The sequence below is a fragment of the Puma concolor genome, chromosome C2, assembly GCF_028749965.1.
Source record: "Puma concolor isolate L17-30 chromosome C2, mPumCon1.1.hap2, whole genome shotgun sequence".
Taxonomy (NCBI): Eukaryota; Metazoa; Chordata; class Mammalia; order Carnivora; family Felidae; genus Puma; species Puma concolor.
The window spans coordinates 116108675-116114303 of NC_141675.1; positions in this window are offsets into that span (position 1 = coordinate 116108675).

The window sequence follows — 5629 nt, forward strand, 5'->3', positions numbered from 1 at the left end:
AAAATAAAACTACTCCTAATTTTTTTCATTAATACCTATATTTATGTTTGCAATGTACTTTTTTCAAGCTTTCTTTGTCATTAATTAATTTTCCTCAAATATTTTCAAGATGCTTTTTAATTTTTTAGAAAATAGCAAGAATCGTCTCTTCCTCTCTCCTATTCTGTTTCCATTAGTTCCAGCATAATTATTACGAGTCTGTTACTACAATTTTTATATACATTTTCAATTCAGGCCTCTTAATTTTGTTATTAGTTTAGAAATATTTTATGTTAATTTTTTCAGTTTCTTTCCAGAACAATATTTGTGAGATTTATTTCAGAATTCTTTGAGAATTAAGGCATATTTTCCCAGAGAGAATGTCTCTTATTTCCACCAAGACACCGGAACCCTACTGAACAGAGACGTATTTTACTTGCAGCCTGTTTTCCTAACCTCTTGAATATTAAAAATTTGGGCTGTGTATTAAATATCTATTACCACAAAAGTTAGCAGCTTACAATTTACAAATAAATAAGATTACTTACTTATTTATTTATTTATTTATTATTTTTTTTTTAATTTTTTTTTCAACGTTTTTATTTTTATTTTTGGGACAGAGAGAGACAGAGCATGAATGGGGAGGGGCAGAGAGAGAGGGAGACACAGAATCGGAAACAGGCTCCAGGCTCTGAGCCATCAGCCCAGAGCCCGACGCGGGGCTCGAACTCACGGACCGCGAGATCGCGACCTGGCTGAAGTCGGACGCTTAACCGACTGCGCCACCCAGGCGCCCCGATTACTTATTTATTTTGAAAGAGAGAGCAGGCATGTACGTGAAAGCGGAAGAGGGCAGAGAAAGTGGACGACAGAATACCAACACAGGGCTCAGTCTAACAAACCGTGAGATCATGACCTGAGCTGACACAAGAGTAGGATGCTTGACCGACTGAGCCAGCCAGGTACCCCATCAGCTCACAGTGTTTTTAAAGGTTAATAATCTGGGAATGAGATGTTGTCTGGAGCCACAGAGATCTGAGGCTTGACTGGTGCTGGAGAATCTGCTTTTAAAAGAGTTCTCCCTCACTTGGTTGTCACATTTCTTTGTGACATATACTTCTCCATGGAGCTGATCTCAACATAGAATTTAAGTGTGAGCAATCTAAGAAAGAGAGAGGAAAGAGAAAAAATCCAGACTTTGAAATCACAGACATCACTTTCCCTTTATTTAATACAAGTCACTAAATGTAGCCTGTCATCAAGGGGAAGGAAATTAGGTCCTAACTCTTAAGAAGGGGAATATCAATTTATGGGCACATACACAATAGATTGTGAATTCATTCGAGGGCTGGTTAGTCATTTCACTTCTCAGGCATAGTTGTTTTCCTTGCTGTGCTCTGTCCTAAGGCAGGTTTTCTTATAGTTGTTTAAGAGAAGAGAGTTGTGGAGGTGGGCTTAATTCATATTCATATTTAAACTGACAGTGTGGCCCTTGGGGATCACTTATTAGAATTTCCCTTTTGTCAGATCCTTGGTTTTATTGTATTATACTCATATTTTGTTAAATTATTGAAACTACAGCTCACTTCCAACAGTTTGGAAAATGTTCTCAGGCGAAAGCAATGTTCCATTTCTATCTGAGTTTCTAACCTTCAGTTATATTTATCTAACATGCTCTATCTCACCAGCTCTTCTATGCTCCAAAAATGATTTTGTATTTTGAATAATCAAGCATTTTTTAAACTTTTTATTTTTACATACTTATAGACACAAAGAAGCTGCTAAAATAATACAAAGAGACACATGGTTTCCAGCATAGGAAGTAAAAGACCTCTATAAATCCACATCTCCATAATAACAATGAAAAAAAAAATGGCAAAAATGCAAATGTCAACTTTCACAGAATTCTTGAAATTAACCAAAGTATGCAGCAATCTGAGACTTATTTATTCAAGAAAATATTACTGACTGTTACTTAGAACAGCAGAGATTGTGGTGTTTTAGCTTAACCTACTCCCTCGGCTTTGTGGTTGCCTTGAAAATCAGCAGCCTTGCAGCCACTGGAGGAAGTAGACTATATTCGAAGGTCTTCATAAATTTCCATTTCTAGAGCATTGTCATTATTTGACCTTTCTCACAGTTCCCTAGGAAAACCTCATTCACATGTACACACTATGTTATATTGATACATGAGTATTTCATTTTGTCAGAGCAATTGCTAATGGTATTGCATTTTTAACTTTAGTTCCTACATGTTTGTTGCTACTATATAGAAATATAATTAATTTTCATGTGTTGCTCTTTTATTCTGGAAACTTGAGAACTCACTTATTTTTTCTCAGGTTTTTTTTTTCGATGACTCTAAGGTTTTTTTTTGTTTTTTTTTTTTTAATGTACACAATCATCTGCAAATAGGACAGTTTTATTCTTTTCTTTTCAATCTGTATGACTCTGTTTTCCTTTTCTTGACTTGTGGTGCTGGCTAAGGCTTATAGGTCAGTGGACAAAAACAGAATCTAGAAATGTACTCACATATCCACAGTTGTTTAAAGTTCCACACATTTCCCAAAGCAATTTATGAGAAATGAAAATCTTATCCACCAGGGCTCTGGAACCCCAAACCTATTACCAACGTCAAGTCTGACCCCTACCTATCTTACCCAACCCAAAAATTATCTTGAGCTGAGATTAGAGACCTACACATAAAAACTAAAAATGCAAAGCATCTGTGAGAACAGTAAGGATAATACGTTGTCCATCTTACAGTAGCAAAAATTTACCTGAAGGGACACAGAAAGCAATAATCATAATGGAAACAAGTTGATAAGTTAGATTTCATCATTTTTTAACCACATAAAAGAGTAGCAATAAGAAAATGAATATACCAGATCTGAGGGAAACTATTCATAATACATATGTCTATCAAATGACTTGAATATATAAAAATAAGAATAACTCAGAACACACAACCTACTTAAAGTTGGCAAATTAAAAAAAAATTAACATTTACTTATTTTTGAGAGACAGATAGATCATGAGCTGGAGAGGGGTAGAGGTAGAGGGAGACACAGAATCCGAAACAGGCCCTAGGCTCTGAGCTGTCATCACAGAGCCCAACACGGGGCTCGAACCCACGAACTTTGAGATTATGACCTAAGCCAAAGTTGGATGCTTAACCAATGGAGCCACCCAGCCGCCCCTAAAATTGGCAAATTTTAAACAAAAGTCAAATTTTAAATTCAAAACAATAACAACAAAAGGTTTTGAAAGAATGGTTACAAAGAATATATACATGTGGATGATAAGCTCATGAAAATGTGCTTATTAGTAGTCATTAGGACATTCAAAATTTAGATCACAGTTAAGACTATTTGATACCCACTAAAAATGCTAAATTTAAGAATACTGATTTTACCAAATGTTGGTGATATTATATGAATAAGGACCAAAAGCTGGAACCCAAGTGAGCCCAAAGCTGGGAGACCACAGTTCACTAGAGAAAGGTTTCCAGTTTAGATTTGGGGGATAGTGCTGATGGTACAGATTCCCCTCAAGTGTTCCTGACCCTTATTTACATTAGATACATTTTATAAACAAAGTAAAAATTTTATGGATAGCATAAAAGATTTAAAATTGACTAAAAATCTAATCAATTAACTGTGATACTTAACTAACTTCTTAACTTGAAAATTCTCTTTCGGAATGTTACTTTCTGTTCCTCTTTTTTCCTCGCCCCATCTCTCTGTGAATGCTCACACAAAAACATCATAATCCTTAATATCATCTATAAAGCCAGGGAGCACTATGTTTGTTCTCCGGATTAAATATGACATGCAGAGTTTACTGAGTTTTGTTTTTGTTTTTGTTTTTTTTTTTTAAACCAGGATACATATTTCCCCAGGCCTACCTTTGGGGTGCCATAATACAAAATCATAGCTAAGCACATTGAAGCTGGGAAGGAAAAACGTTAAGGGACACAACATGGTTACAAACAATACTGGTTTTCCTACTAGTTGTATGATCAGGCGACAGTTTCCATCTCTGTTCTTTAATTTCCTCTTCTATTGCTGAAGTTTCAAATGAATCTGGTTTGGGGATAAACAAATCTGATTAAGTCTTAACTCACTGCTCCCCATGACCTGATGGAACTCTTAGGTAAAAGCTAGATATAAGCAGTGGAAGGAATGCCCTGAGGAACCTTCATTCCCTGACCTGAAAGATTTGAGTGCCAAGTCTTGTTTAATCTGTTTAAGCTCTACTAAAGAGAAGGGCTTATGAATAACCTGAGGTCCAGCCCTGCAGCCATCTTGACCAGGGAACACAGTTTAGGGTGGGAAACCCAGGAAGATGGAGGCAGTAAAGGGAGAGGGTCAAGGTCGGGAGAGGTGGATACAAACTTGCTGGCTTGGGAGGAGGAACAGAGGGAGGACTAGAGGGTGTAAAAGGGGGCTTGGGCAGGGCCAGTGCCTTTTGGGTTCCTCCGCACAGAGGAACTGAGATTCTCTTAGCAGGAGTTCCCCTTTGACAACTGCAAGGAGAGCCAGGTCAATCCAACAGGTTTTACAGAGATCCTCCATATCCAGTAAGGCAAAGAAAGACTGAACTTAGAGAATTTCATTCCACTTTCCCTGTTGTTTACAAAAGAGCTCTAGCTGAAGTATGATGTTGTAGTTAAAGCTCCCATGTAAAGGCCAACCCCTTCTGTCATCCAACTTAAATTGGGGCCACACAGTTTCAGAAGATGAACCTCTAGACCTTTAAAGTCTCAGGGTCAAAGAATGACCAATGGGCTAGGATGCAACCCAGGGGGGGACTTGGGAGGAATTATAGATGTTGGGTTAGCCCAACGTAAGTGACACAACAGGAGAGTTAGAGAGCTGGGTTTCCCCAACGTCTCAGCTCTTGGGGTCAAAAGGAGAGGCCTCCCTTTCCCTTTGAACTAGGAAGACTCTGGGTTAAGTACCCTTCAGGTGGGTCCTTGGGATTCAGCCTTAATTGTGCCAATTATCTCAGGCAGTCCTGAGAGTGTCTGGGTGGGCTACTTCATCTTTCCCTTCTGTGTTTGTGTGCCCAAGTCTGGTGGCCTATAGTGATGCACCCAGGGCTGAGATGGAGTCTCCGACAGGTGGCATCCAACCATATGTAGTAAGTTGCTGGTAGCCTTTTGGCAGAGGTATTGGATGCTAACTGGAGAGGCCAGAGATGCCAGCTAGGAAGCGAGAGGGACCAGGAAAGAGATCTGTTCTGGCATCTGCCCAACCACAGAAGGTCCTCCACTTCGACAAAAGTGCAGGTGTGTCTGCGGCAAAGACCTCCAATGTGGGAAGCCCTATGATACTGCATATGATGCATTACAAGACAAGCTAGAAGAAGGTCAGACCACTGGGGGTCAGAGGCTCGAGTGAAGGAAAGACTAAGACTATAGTGAAGACGGTGGTGGCTGGTGCAGACACGACAAGGAAATGCAGAGCAGGAGACTTGAGACTGCACAGTGGTTGAGGAGGCTCAAACCATGGTCCTGTAGAGGAGGCAAAGAAGCACAGTCAGAGGCAAAACAATCCGAATCACAGCACGGAAAGAAAGAGGGCAGTACAGAAAGTTGTGTCTGGCATGCAACAAAGATTTCCATATCAGCGCCCAGAGTGAAAGC